Consider the following 14,791-nt stretch of genomic DNA (forward strand, 5'->3'; position numbering starts at 1 on the left):
TTTGTGGTAAGTATATGTTTAGTTTTACAAGAAACTCCCAAACTATTTTCCAGAGTGGCCATGCCATATGACGTTCCCACCAATCTCTCAATATATAAGAGATGTAGTTTCCCTGCATCCTTGCCAGGAAATATTCTTTTAAAATATATCCATCAAGGCCAAGTGCAACGGCTCACACTTGTAATCCCCCCACTGTGGGAGGACAGGGTGGGAGGATCACCTGAGGTCAGTAGTTCAAGACCAGCCTGGCCAACATGGTGAAACCCCATCTCTACTAAAAATACAAAATTAGCCAGGTGTGGTGGCACATGCCTGTAATCCCAGCTACTTGGGAGGCTGAGGCAGGAGAATCGCTTGAACCTGGGAGATAGAGGTTCCAGAGAGCCAAGATTATGCCACTGCACTCCAGCCTGGGCAACAAGAGTGAAACTCCATCTAAAACACAAACAAACAAATAAACAAACAAACAAAAAAATATATGCATTAGAGTTATAAATTTCCACCTGAGCCTACTTAGTTGTTTAAGTCACGATTAATCTGGGCTCCTAATACTCAGAGCTGACTGTAATCTTAATTGATTGCAGCCTGTCCAACCCCAGAGGGTCACCAATAACATCATGATCTAGTGCTTTAGAAAATACAATTTGAAGGCTTCTATTAAATATCTTGAATTAAATTGCAGGGGTAAACCTGATTAGCATGGTCTGGAGAAAACCTGGAATCTCTTCAAAGATGCTCTTTTCACTTTAAACTTTAAACATTTTTTTTTGCATAATTATATCATATTTTCATGAAAACTTGCCATCTAAATGGGATAAGGAAAAATATCTATAGACCAAAAAGTATTGGAAATATTGTGAGACCGTTAAAAAGAATAAGATACCTCTTTATGGATTTATAGGGAAAGATTACCATAATTTATAGTTACATGAAAAAAAATTACAGAAAAATATAAGCCCACTTAGGTCATATATGTAGTTTTCTATATTTGTATAACAATTTTTAAGCCTAAAAGAATACACAAAATTGTTAACAATGAGGTGAGATTTTTGTGTCTGAGGTGAGTGATTATTGAGCAAAATTTTAATATTTAAATATTGCTTACTATGTTATTAAGCAAAATTTAAGTACATTTCAAAGTTTTGAAAAAGAGACAGTCCTTAAACCATTAATACCTTTTCAAATAGCAGAATTCCCTCCTGCTAGTTTAAGTTGATTATTTACCAAAAGATGCTTAAAAACATTGAAAAAGGTCAATCAATCATTGGGTAAGCTATTGATCAGACCATGGAGCAACAGATTATCTTCATCTGTAAATGAATAAAAAACCTAGAAATGTACATATTATGTCATTGATACTGCCACATGGCATATTTTATACAGTATAGATATTTATATTACACATATTACCATATATGTTATTCTACTTCTTTCTAAACTTTTTATTATGAAGTTTTTTAAGTATACGAAAAAGCTGGCAGGGTGTGCTGGCTCATGTCTGAAATCCCAGCACTTTGGGAGGCCAAGGCAGGCAACTGCTTGATCCCAGGAGTTCTAGAGCAGCCTGGGCAACATGGAGAAAACTTCCCTCTACAAAATATACAAAAATTAACTGGGCGTGATGGCATGCACCTGTAGTCCCAGCTACTCAGGAGGCTGAGGCAGGAGGATCACTTGAACCTGGGAGGCAGAGGTTGTAGTGAGCTGTGATCATGCCACTGTACTCCAGACTGGGCAACAGAGCACAACTCTGTCTCCAAAAAAAAAGGAAACAAAAAGGAAGGAAGGAAGGAAGAAAAGAAAGAAAGAGAAAGAAAGAAAGAGGGAGAGAAAGAAAGAGGGAGAGAGAGAGAGAGAGAGAAAGAAAGAAAGAAAGAAAGAAAGAAAGAAAGAAAGAAAGAAAGAAAGAAAGAAAGAAAGAAAGAAAGAGAGAGAGGAAAGAAAGAAAGAAAGAAGGAAAGAAAGAAAGAAAGAAAGAAAAGAAAGAAAGAAAACTGAAAGAATCGTATGTTGAACATCCATTCTTCTTTTTTTAATCCAATACAAACAGACAAAATCTCTGCTCTCGTAGAGCTTAAATTTAGTGAATGTTAGCTTACAGCTTACTTTTTTTTCCTCCAGAGCCTAAACTCACTAGCCCATGTTTTCAACCTGAGTACTGGCTCTCTTCCTGCTAGAAAAGCTCCAAGTTCAATTGGATTCTATAAGGTTTGCTCTAGCAATTATCCACCTTTATCAATGTTTTTCAGTGTTTTTGTTTTTGTTTTGTTTTGTTTTTATTTTTGAGATGGGGTCGCACTCTGTTGCCCAGGCTGTAGTGCAGGCGTGCAACCTTTATCAATGTTTTTCAGTGTTTTTGTTTTTGTGTTGTTTTGTTTGTTTACTGTTTTTGAGATAGGGTCACACTCTGTTGCCCAGGCTGGAGTGCAGGGGTGCAATCACAGCTCATTGCAATCTCCACCTCTCAGCCTCCCAAAGTGCTAGGACAACAGTGCCTGGCCTGTCAGTGTTCTTAAATGCAAGGAATCTGCATACCCAGGACCCAGTAAAAATGAAATAAAATGAAGGAGCCGAGCCCGTTGTTCAAAAATTTCTAAAAATTTCAAGACAGTAAAGCATCAAACCAAGCCCAAGGTCCTTCTAAGCATGGGGCCTTGGACAACTGCACAAGTCACATACCCATGAAGCTGGTCCTGTGCCTATCATTCATAACCAAATTCTAGCCCACGTAGAATATACAAATTGTAATATAACTGTCTCTGACTGGCCCATTCAACCCTCCAGCCTGCATTTCCATTGTCTGAGACAACCTCTTTCTCAAGCATAGTCTTCTGGAGACAGAAGAGACAACCGTAACCCAAATCAGAACTGGTTCTGTTATTTTACTCACTTGTTCACTCACAAAATGTATGTTGAGCTCCCATTGTGTGCCAGGCACTGTTCTTCACATTGAGGATAGAGCAGTGAACAAAAGACAGAAATGCCTGCTCTGGAGGAGCCTGCATTCTAATGCAAAAAGACAGATGACAAACAAGTAATAGACACAGTATATCAGACAGAAATTGATGCTATGCGGAAAGACAAACATCACATGTTCTCGCTTATTTGTGGAATCCAAAAATTAGAACAATTGAACTCATGGACATAGAGAGTAGAAGGATGGTTACCAGAGACTGGGAAGTGTGGTGGGGTGCGATGGTTAATGGGTACAAAAAAAAATAGAAAGAATGAATAAGACCTATTATTTGATTGCACCACAGGGTGGCTAAAGTCAAGAATAATTTTTTTTGTTGGGACAGGGTCTCACTCTTGCCCAGGCCGGAGTGCAATGGCACAATCTCGACTCACTGTAACCTCTGCCTCCCAGGCTCAAGGGGTCCTCCTGCTTCAGCCTCCTAAGTAGGTGGGATGACAGGTGTGTGTCACCACACCTGGCTAATTTTTGTATTTTTAATAGAGACAGGATTTTTCCATGTTGCCCAGGCTGGTCTTATACTCCTGAGCTCAAGCGATCCACCTGCCTCTGCCTCCCAAAGTGCTGAGATTAGAGGTCTGAGCCACTGCACCCGGCCTAAAGTCAATAATAATTTAACTGTACATTTAAAAATAAAGAGTGTCATTGGATTGTTTGTAACTCAAATGATAAATGCTTGAAGGGATGGATACTCCATTCTCCATGATGTGTTTATCTCACATTTCATGCCTGTATCTAAACATCTCATGTACCCCATAAATATATGCACCTGCTATGTACCAACAAAATTAAAAATTACATAAAAATAAAAAAGAAGTGTTAGAAAATAAAGAAACCTATCCCATAGATGTAAATTATTAGAAAAATATATATATACTTAAAAGCAAAAAAAAATTTTAAAGAAAGAAAATTGGCATTATGGAGAAAATAAAGCTGAAAAGGGGAACAAAAGACAATGTACATGGGGTTGAAATTTTAAATAGCGTGGTCGTGAATAAATAGCAATGGTCCCTTGCTGGGAGGGTGACTGTTGAGCAAAGATCTGAGGGAGCTGAAATAGGGAGCCAGGCAAAAATCAGGAGGGACAGCATTACCGTCAGAGCAGAGCCAACGCCAAAGGCTTTGAGAAAGGAACTTACCTGGATGAGTATGTAAAACACCAAGGAGACTAGAGTGACTAGAGGGGAATAAACACGGGGTGAATAGTGGGATGCAAGGTTTGAGTGGCAACGGGTTTAGTAGTACCAAGATAGGAACAGCACTGGGTGGTCACAGGAGGATGGAAAAACCCAAACAACAGCTCAAACAAGAACTAGGCAAAGAAACCACAGGATAACCGAAAACCCAAAAGAAGGGAGAGAAAATGGCCAAAACCCCGATCAGGATGACGTGCCCATGACTCTTCCAGGCAAACACATAGGCAGTAATTGGGGTCCCTGAAATTCCCTCCTTTTGCAGAATACCTACTGATTATTCCAGCCCCTAATTGAAGAGATACGCATAGAATTAGAAACCCAAACTCCATCATGTGAGATTCATTCTCCCAAGCACGCCTGCCCTTCTCTCTTAAGTGTGTGTTCCCACTTTGCAATAAAAGCTTCTTGCTTCATTTTGACTCATCGCTGAATTTTTTCTTCTGACAGTGTAAAGAATCTGGCCAGTGGCTGGGACTGAGGCCTCACCGGCATCAGGTGACCTTCCTGAGCCTTCTGGCAACGTTGCTGAATCATGCAAGTCTCCAGGATAGACCATATGACAGGCCACAAAACAAGCCCAACCAAGTACATTTAAAAGACTGAAGCCATGCAATGCTGGAGGTCTGTAATGGGATGCTCATCTCCCATGAAATGCCATTCACAATTTTGGAGTGAATACGGTAAGAAGGATGAAGGAGTGAAAGGGACATTCTCCAGCCAGCCTATTCAGTCTGCATGGATGAGCGATATCATGGTCACATTACCTTTAGAACTGGACATGTAAAATGTTTTTCTTTTTTCTTTTTTTTTTTTTTTTTTTGAGATAGAGTGTAGCTCTGTCACCCAGGCTGGAGTTCAGTGGCACCATGTCGGCTCACAGCAACCTCTGCGTCCTGGGTTCAAGTGATTCTCCTGCCTCAGCCTCGCGAGTAGCTGAGACTACAGGCACTCACCACCATGCCAGGTTAATTTTTGTAGTTTTAATAGAGGTGGGGTTTCACCATATTGGTCAAACTGGTCTTGAACTCCTGACCTCGGGTGATCTGCCTGTCTCAGCTTCTCAAAGTGCTGGGATTACTGGCATGAGCCACTGCGCCCAGCCAATTCTTGCTGTTATGGATAGCTATGTTCTATAAAGTTGCCACAAACACTGACTTAGTGAGTACTGAACCATTCCTTGTTCTTCTTCTTTTTTTTTATTTTTTGGCCAGGTTTCAAAAACTCGCTTTATTTCAATGTGAAATGAAGACGCAACGGTATAAAACCAAGAAAAGTTATTGATCAACTGTTGTGGGGAAAAGAAAGAGAGATCAGCCTCTTACTGTGTCTATATAGAAAGAAGTAGACATAAGAGACTCCATTTTGTTCTGTATTTGAGATGCTGTTAATCTGTGACCCTACCCCCAACCTTGTCCTTACTAGAGACAGGTGCTGTGGTGACTCAAGGTTTAATGGATTTTGGGCTATGTAGGATGTGTCTTTGTTAAACAAGTGCCTGAAGGCAACTTGCTGGTTAAAAATCCTGCCCGTCCCTGGGCAATGGAACATCTCGGTGTGAGACCCGATTGTATGCTCTGTTTACTGAGATAGGAGAAAACCGCCTTACCGCGTAAGGTGGGACTTGCTGACAGGACTTGCTGGAGCAATGCGGCTAAGAGGTTTCTGGAGATGTTTGCATAGGTATATCAAGGCACAGCATTTTCCTTTGAACTTACCCATGTCACAGATATCTTTATCCATATGTCTTACTGCTAATTTTCTCCCTAAAGTGATCCTGTTGTCCTGCCACTCCCTTGTCTTTAAGATGGTAAAGATAATTATCAATAAATACTAAGGGAACTCAGAGACCGGTGGCCGGTGTGGGTCCTCTGTAAGCTGAGCGCCGGTCCCCTGGGCCCACTTTTTCTTTCTCTATACTTTGTCTCTGTGTCTCATTTCTTTTCTCAAGTCTCTCGTTCCACCTAACGAGAAACGCCCACAGGTGTGGAGGGGCAGGCCACCCCTTCAAACTGTGAGGATGCTTTGCTTGCTAGCTCGCGCCCACCGCTTTTGAAACAACATGTCTGGACAGACCACACCCATAAGCTGCTCTCCGAAGAGACCCAGGCAGATGCCCCAGCCCCTCAAGCTCACAAGGCAGCCATCTACTCCCCCAATCAGAGCTCCAACAGCAGGCTTGGAGAAGCAGCATGGGCAGCGGGGAGGGGAAGCAGTGGGGCATGTGGGGGTCCCCGCCACCCACAGAGCTAGTCTCTGTAGAAGGTGCTATGTGGCAAGGACCAGGAACGGAACTGCGCTACAGAAAGCTGACACCACTTCTGCATCTTTAACTTTCCCCAGAATCCAAGATTCAGCCCTGCTTCCCCAGCCCCGCCCCAGCCCCACTGTGCATTAGGCAGCTCAGGTTAAAATGGGGAGAAGGTCGACCATTGCTTCTAGACAAAATACAGAGTTAGGTTTCCGAGAGCCTCTGGTCACAACATTTTCATCAACTGATCAATATGTAACTTTGCTTTATGTGAGTTTCCATTTAAGGTCACCTTATTTAATATGTAGTTGATGCAATAACTTTGACATCATGGCCAACAGCACTATAATTCATGCCTTAATAAAGTCTATCTAACACACGCCTTTCTCAGTAAGGCACATACAGCCTTCCTGTGCTTAGGAATACTAGGTAGCACTTCTCACTACACTCGGGAGCCATTGTACTCTGAGCACAATTGAGTGGAATTGTAAATCAGTGACAGAAAGAAATTTGGGAAATTCACATATATGTGACAATTAAGACACTCCCGAATAAATATTGGATCAAAAAAGAAACCACCGTCTGGGCACGGTGGCTCATGCCTGTAATCCCAGCACTTTGGGAGGCTGAAGAGGGTGGATCATGAGGTTAGGAGTTCAAGACCAGCCTGGCCAACATAGTGAAATCTCGTCTCTACTAAAAATACAAAAAATAGTAGAACGTGGTGGCAGGAGCCTGTAATACCAGCTACTTGGGAGGCTGAGGCAGAATTGCTTGAACCCGGGAGGTGGAAGTTGCAGTGAACAGAGATTGCATCATTGCATTCCAGCCTGGGTGACAGTGCAAGACTCCATCTCAAAAAAAATAAAAAAACAAAAAATAAAAAAACCCAACAGGGAAATTAGAAAATATTTTGAGATGAGTAAAAATGACACAACATATAAAAATTATGGAATGTAGCTTAAGCAGTTATTAGGGGGAAATTTACACCTGTGGACACCTACATTAAAAAAGAAGAAAGATCTCAAATCAATAACCTAACTCTACACCCTCAGACTCAAGAAAAGGGAGAATGAATGAAATCATGTAGGGCCTTATGGGGCACTGTAAGAACATCAGCTTCCATAACCTCTGAGTATCTTTTGTATTCTGAGACCTGGAGAAAAATCCAAAAGATGAAGAACCAACCCACGGGTTTAAAGAAAACTAAAAAAAAAAAAAAAAAAAAAAAAAAAAAAAAGTCAATTCTCATTATTCATGGATTTCATATTTGCAAATTCGCCTACTTACTAGAATTTATTTGTAACCCTAAAATCAATACTTGCAATGCCTTCAGGGACATGTGCCAAGCAGCAGCAAATTTAATCACCCACTGTGCTTGTTCTCAGCTGAGGTCAAATAAGGCAACACTCTACCCTCTTGTTTCAGCTCTTACACTGTAAACACATGTCCTTTTTTGCAGTCTATTTAGTGCCACAATTTTCACATTTTTGTTTTGTTGGTGAGTTTGCTCCCTAGTGCTGAAGTGCTATCTAGTATTCCTAAGCACAGGAAGGCTGTATGTGCCTTACTGGAAAAATTTATGTGTTAGATAAGCTTTATTCAGGCATGAGTTATATAGTGCTGTTGGCCATTATTTCAGTGTTATTGAATCAACTATATATTAAATAAGGTGACTTTAAACAGGAACACACGTAAAACAAAGTTACGTGTCGATCAGTTGATGAAAATGTTGTGACCAGAGGCTCTCAGGAACCGAACTCTATATTTCGTCTAGAAGCAATGGTTCAGTATTCACTAGTTCAGTGTTTGTGGCAGCTTTATAGAACATAGCTACCCCAAATAGCAAGAATTGATTGTACATGTCCAGTTCTAAAGGTAATCTGACCATGATATCTCTCATCCACACAAACTGAAGAGGCTGGTTGGAGAATGTCCCTTTTACTCCTTCATCTATTCATTCTAAAATTGTGAATCGCATGTCATGGGAGATGAGCCTTCCACTGGAGACCCCCCGCGTAAAAGGAGAAACTATGGCTGCTGTCCGCAGTGCTGATATCTAAAGCCAGCTTCTCTCAAGAGAAGCAACATCAAAAAAATCATTGAAATCCACACAACTGAATCTGAGAACTCTGGTTCCTACTCCCCAAAGGTCAAAGACAGTAGGTTGCTCCAAAAGACTAAGTCAGTAAGAATGCATGAAGAGACAGCATTGATCCCATCTTGGTAGAGCAAGATAACATCCACAAGAACTGAGGGACATCATTCTAGATTTGTAGGAATCCTGGAAACAGTCAAACTTGGGAGCAAGATTACTTATCTCCTCTGGGTCCCACGTTTAGCCAACCCTGTGCCACAGATGCCTAAGCCTTAGTAGCAGCTTAATCAAGTTTTCTAAGCCACTTTATATATCTTTATATCTCCTCTGACTCTATGGAAGATTTAAGATCTCCTGCTATCTCTTGTGACTAGCCTCCTGAGACCCTGGACCCCAGCACTGATCCTCTAAGGACCAGAAACTCGACAGAGGTATTGCAAAAATGTTCCAAGGCTGGGTGCAGTGGCTTACGCAGCTCTTTGGGAGCAGCACTTTGGGAGGCCGAAGAGGGTGGATCACGAGGCCAGGAGTTTGAGACCAGCCTGACCAACATGGTAAAACCCCGTCTCTACTAAAAACAAACAAACAAACAAACAAAAATTAGCCAGGTGTGGCGGCACATGCTTATAATCCCAGCTACTCAGGAGGCTGAGGCAGGAGAATCACTTGAACCTGGGAGGTGGAGGTTGCAGTGAGCCAAGATCACACCACTGCACTCCGCCTTGGGTGACAGAGTGAGACTCTGTCTCAAAACAAAAACAAAAACAAAACCCAAACATTCCAAAGGAGTATAAATAGAATTTCAGAGAAAGCGATGCATTGGGGAAGCCAAGAGAAGAGTGTGTTTCACTGAGACAATGATCGTTTGCAAGTGCCAAAGAAGGCAACAGTAGAGAAACTATGCAATATGAGATGTTTTTGCAATCCAGAATTTATTCTGATTTTGCTTGGAAAGAACCACTTCTTCCCCATTCTCAGCCTTTGTGTTTTGCGTGAAGCTGAATCTACCCAGAGATGGAGCATATAATCCAAGCCTGAGCCAATCAACGCATCCCATTCTTCTAATCATGGTGTTCAACTAGAACTTGAAACAGCCAGGCATGGTGGCTTGCACCTTTAATCCCAGCTACTCAGGAGGCTTAAGCTTAGAAATTCAAGGCTGCAGTGAACTATGATTACACCACTGCCCTCCAGCCTGGGCAACAGAATGAGACCCTGTCTCTAATAAGTAAAAAAAGGAGTTGAAACATGCCTCAAACAAGGCAATAAAGCCCAATCAAGATTGTCCTACAATATGTGCTTAAGCTATCAGTCCATCTGGACTCAGCATTATGTATATGTAGGGGCTAGAGCTAGAGTAGCCATCTTGCAACAACACTGGACAGAGAATGGTGTGAACACTAATGAATTAGAACTAAGACTCAAAGGCAGAAAAACCAGGACCTGGTGACATCTTTTGAATTCAAGTGTAAGCTGAGCCTGAAGCCAGACTCCCTTATACATAAGCCAATTTGTTTCATTCTTTTTTTTTTTTTTTTTTTTTTTTTGAGACGGAGTCTCGCTGTGTCTCCCAGGCTGGAGTGCAGTGGCGTGATCTCGGCTCACTGCAAGCTCCGCCTCCCGGGTTCACGCCATTCTCCTGCCTCAGCCTCCCAAGTAGCTGAGACTACAGGCGCCCGCCACCACGCCCGGCTAGTTTTTTGTATTTTTAGTAGAGACGGGGTTTCACCATGTTAGCCAGGATAGTCTCGATCTCCTGACCTCGTGATCCACCCGCCTCGGCCTCCCAAAGTGCTGGGATTACAGGCTTGAGCCACCGCGCCCGGCCTGTTTCATTCTTTAGCCTAAGTTAGTTCATGGTTGTTTGATTCTGATATTTGCAATATACACAGTTTTACCTGAATTAGAAATAAGCACTGGATGCAGAATGTTTCAAGTGATGCATGATAAAATGTGGAACTGACAAGGGTGAAATAGGTGGGGTATATGGCAATAAAAGCCCCTCTGACACTGTTGGAAAGCTGTGCATTCAATGAACCCCCATCACCATAGGTAATCTGTGCATTCTCTTGACCCATAAAAGAGTCTAATTAATAAAAGAATGTTTCTTCACTCTGAAAGGCCAAGGCAGGCGGATCACTTGCACTCAGGAGTTCGAGACCAGTCTGGGCAACATGACGAAATCCCATCTCTACCAAAAAAAAAAAAAGTGTCTTACACTAGAAAAATGATGCTAACTTTTGCCAGAAACATATGTGTACCCTTTGGGGAAAAAGGGTCCTAGAAAATTAACGTAACCAACTTTATATTTCTCTATTTCAACAACTGATGCTATTGGCTTAAGCTAAGACTATACACAGAAATAGCATCCAGGTCATTGAATTAGGGTCCAATTAATAAATAAGAATGGTCTTCTAGCATGCCACTACCCTTCATCAGCCCAGCAAGAAAGACTTTCCTTGTCTTCAACAAGGAAGACTTTGTTGATTGCTTCTTAGAATCCTCCCATCCTACTACATAATATAAATGTGATCCTGGAAATGTGAGTCCCATTCACCCCACACCTGACTCATATTAGCCTTAGATCCTATGAAGATAATTTGGTAAACTTTGGGTCTTATTGAGATAGCTGGCCGGGTGTGGTGATGTACACCTGTAATCCTAGCACTTTGGGAGGCTGAGGTAGGTGGATCATTTGAGGTCAGGAGTTCGAGACCAGCCTGGCCGACATGGTGAAACCCTGTCTCTACTAAAAATACAAAAAAAAAAAATAGCCAGGCGTGTTGGAGCACACCTATAATCCCAGCTACTCAGGAGGCTGAAGCGCGATAATTACTTGAACCCAGGAGGCAGAGGTTGCAGTGAGCTGAAATTACGCCACTGCACTCCAGCCTGGGTGACAGAGTGAGACGTCATCTAAAAAAAAAGAGAGAGAGAGAGAGAGAGATCTAGGATCAAGGGCAATCTATTTCCCTGTCAGAGTTCTAATTACCTACTATCCCTTTAAGTAGCTCGGGGTCCTCCCTGTTGTTATTTGGCATAGAAAAATGTTCCTCAGATTTGTAGATATTCATCTGGGACCAGATACCAAATACACTCACTTTAAGAAACAGAGGAAGGCATCACCACATCCAAGAGGGAAGATAGGATTTTTATTCTCTATGTTAGTTGGGACTTTTTTGGTTTTGAGTGAGATAAACTGAACTCAAAATGTCCTAAACACAATCTCAAGTTTATTGGCTCATATGACTAAGAATTCCAGGAGGTAGACCCAACTTTAGGTAGTGCTGGGTCCAGAGACTTGCTGGAATCCTCTCCATCTCTGGACTCTGCTTTTCTTTGTGTTGGTTTCACTCTAAGGCCCTATGTGATACTCTCCAAAGTCCTTGGATTGCACAGTCCTTTCTGCTAGAAATCCCTGTAAAAAGAGACATCCTCCTCTGCAATATTCCAGACAAAGTCTTGGGTGGGTGTAATTCTCACTGGATTGAATTTCGGTCTGTGCCCACTCCTGAGCAAAAGACTGTAACCTGAAGTCCAGGCATGGTGGCTCACGCCTGTAGTTCCAGCACTTTGGGAGGCCAAAGTGGGCGGATTGCCTGAAGTTAGGAGTTTGAGACCAGCCTGGCCAACATGGTGAAACCCCGTCTCTACTTAAAAAAAAAAAAAAAAATTATAATTATCCAGGCATGGTGATGTGCACATGTAGTCCCAGCTACTTGGGAGGCTGAGGCAGGAGAATCGCTTGAACGCAGGAGGCGGAGGTTGCAGTAAGCTGAGATAGCACCACTGCGTTCCAGCCTGGACGGCAGAGTGAGACTCCATTTAAAAAAAAAAAAAAAAAGACTGTAACCTGAGTGGACAAGATAAGCTGATTTGCTAGAGCCAGAGATGGGGGTCTACCTAGGTTGAACCACGTGAATGGGGTTGGGTGGGGTGTGGGTAGGATTGAATGGTTCTCCAAAGGAAATTCAGGGATGTCTCTAAAATAAAAAGAAATGGATATCAGTAGAAAAACAAGCAAATGGCTTCTATACCATTGCTCTTGACAAGCAAGTCTAAAATCTTAGTATCTAGGGGACAATGTAAGTCTCATCTAATACTGCTTTTTCCTAAGTGGACCAGAAGTGTTTTTTTGAAAACAAAGGGAAATTTTGGTTCACTTGTTTTAAGGTTTCTTCCTCACTTACAGCCACATGGTCTGAGAATTTCCCATTTACCGGTAGTGGTGAACCTCTTCCGTCATATTTGTTTTACCCGTTCCTACCCTCACGGTGTTAGCTGATTGGACCAGGAATGAATACACCAGACTCAAAGAATCTAGCTCATTGGCAGGCCAGTGGCCAATCAAATTCATCTTTGGGACCCACTGAGAATAAGACAGGCTTTGAAAACTCAAGAAAGCCCACAAAATCCTCTGCCAGGCACAGTGACTTACACCTGTAATCCCAGCACTTTGGGAGGCCAACGCGGGCAGATTGCTTGAGCCCAGGAGTTCCAGACCGGCCTGGGCAATATAGAAAGACCTTCATCTCTACAAAACCACAACATGTATCTGGGTGTGGCAGTGCATGCCTATGTTTCCAGCTACTCTGGAGGCTGAGGTGGGAGGATCACTTGGGCCTGGGAGGTGGAGGTTTCAGTGAGCCAAGATCGCACCACTGCACTCCAGCCTGGGTGACAAAGCCAGACGCTGTCTCAAGTAAAAATAAAAATAAAAATAAAGACAGACCACAAAATCCTCCTCCTGAGAGATCCAGACCTTTCCTGGTTCCCATTCTCCTAAGACCCTCTGTGTTTCTTTGGAATCTGTAAAAGAGCTCTGCCTGCATCCATTTAATAATTTATTGATTCTGCTTGAGCTAATTTGAGTCTGTTTCTGTTGCCTGAAACCAAATGACTTTGCCAAGGCTAGGTCCAGTCACAGTCACATCCAAGGATGGCACAGAGGCCAGCGAAGGTGAAGCAGAATATGCCAGAATGTGAGTAGAAAGAGATGAGGGCAGAGGGACAACAGGGTCAGACGACGGAGGGCCTTGTAGATGATCATAAGGACTTTGGCTTTCATTATAAATGAAGGAAGAAGACATTGAATGGGTTTAAATGGAGAAATGGCATATCTAACCTTAATTCAATAAGAATCTCTTTGGCTGGCTTATTGACAATAGGCCGTGGAGGGCAGAATTAGCAAGACTAGTGAGGAGTCTATGGCAATGATTCCCGTGAGAGATAATGATCAATTGGAGCATGGTGGTGGCCCCAGAGGTGGGGAGATGTATTTTCTAGGTATGTTTTATAAATCTGAACACTGATGCTTCAACAGGGAGAGGACGTTGCCTATGGTCTTATGATGACAGGAGTGGTTTAGAGGCAATACCACTCTGTACTGAAGAATCAGATGGTGATGGTCATAGGAATGTACACATTTACCAAAACTCCTTGACTTGTACATTTTGGGCCAGGTGCAGTGGCTCACACCTGCAATCCCAACACTTTGAAAGGCCAAGGCAGGCTAATTACTTGAAGCCAGGAGTTCAAGACCAGCCTGGGCAACATAGTGAAACCCTATCTCCACAAAAATAAGAAATTAGCCAGGTGTGGTGGCACAAACCTCTAGTCCTGACTACTATTTTGTAATCTGAGGCAGAAGGATTTCTTAAGCCCAGGAGTTGGAGGCCACAGTGAGCTATGATCACACTACTGCATTCCAGCCTGGGTGACAGAGCAAGACCTTGCCTCAAAAACAAACAAATAAAAAGAATTGTGCATATAAATTGTGTATATAAATTTTAACTTGATTTTTTAAAAAGCCAGTCTAGCCTAATTCCACGCCTATAATTCCAGCACTTTGGGAGGCTGAGATGGGTGTATCCCTTGAACTCAGGAGTTCAAGACTAGCCTTGGAAACATGGTGAAACCCCTTTTCTACCCAAAAAACCCCCAAAAATTAGCTGCGTGTGGTGGCATGCACCTGTGGTCCCAGCTACTTGGGAGGCTGAGGTGGGAGGATCCTTGGAGCCACAGGAAGTTGAGGCTGCAGTGAACTATGATCATGCCACTACATTCCAGCCTAGCTGACAGAGCAAGACCCTGTCTCTAAATAAATAAATAAATAAATTTAAAAGACAAAAAGAAGAAAAAGCTGGCTTTATTTTACAGTGAGAATATAACTGTGTATTGTCATTCAAAACAAATATAGAATTTGAACAGTGTGTGTTTCAAAATCCCATTGTATAGGTATGTGTGTGTGTGTGTATATATATGTATGTGTATAT

The sequence above is a fragment of the Macaca nemestrina genome, chromosome 18, assembly GCF_043159975.1.
Source record: "Macaca nemestrina isolate mMacNem1 chromosome 18, mMacNem.hap1, whole genome shotgun sequence".
Classification (NCBI taxonomy): Eukaryota; Metazoa; Chordata; class Mammalia; order Primates; family Cercopithecidae; genus Macaca; species Macaca nemestrina.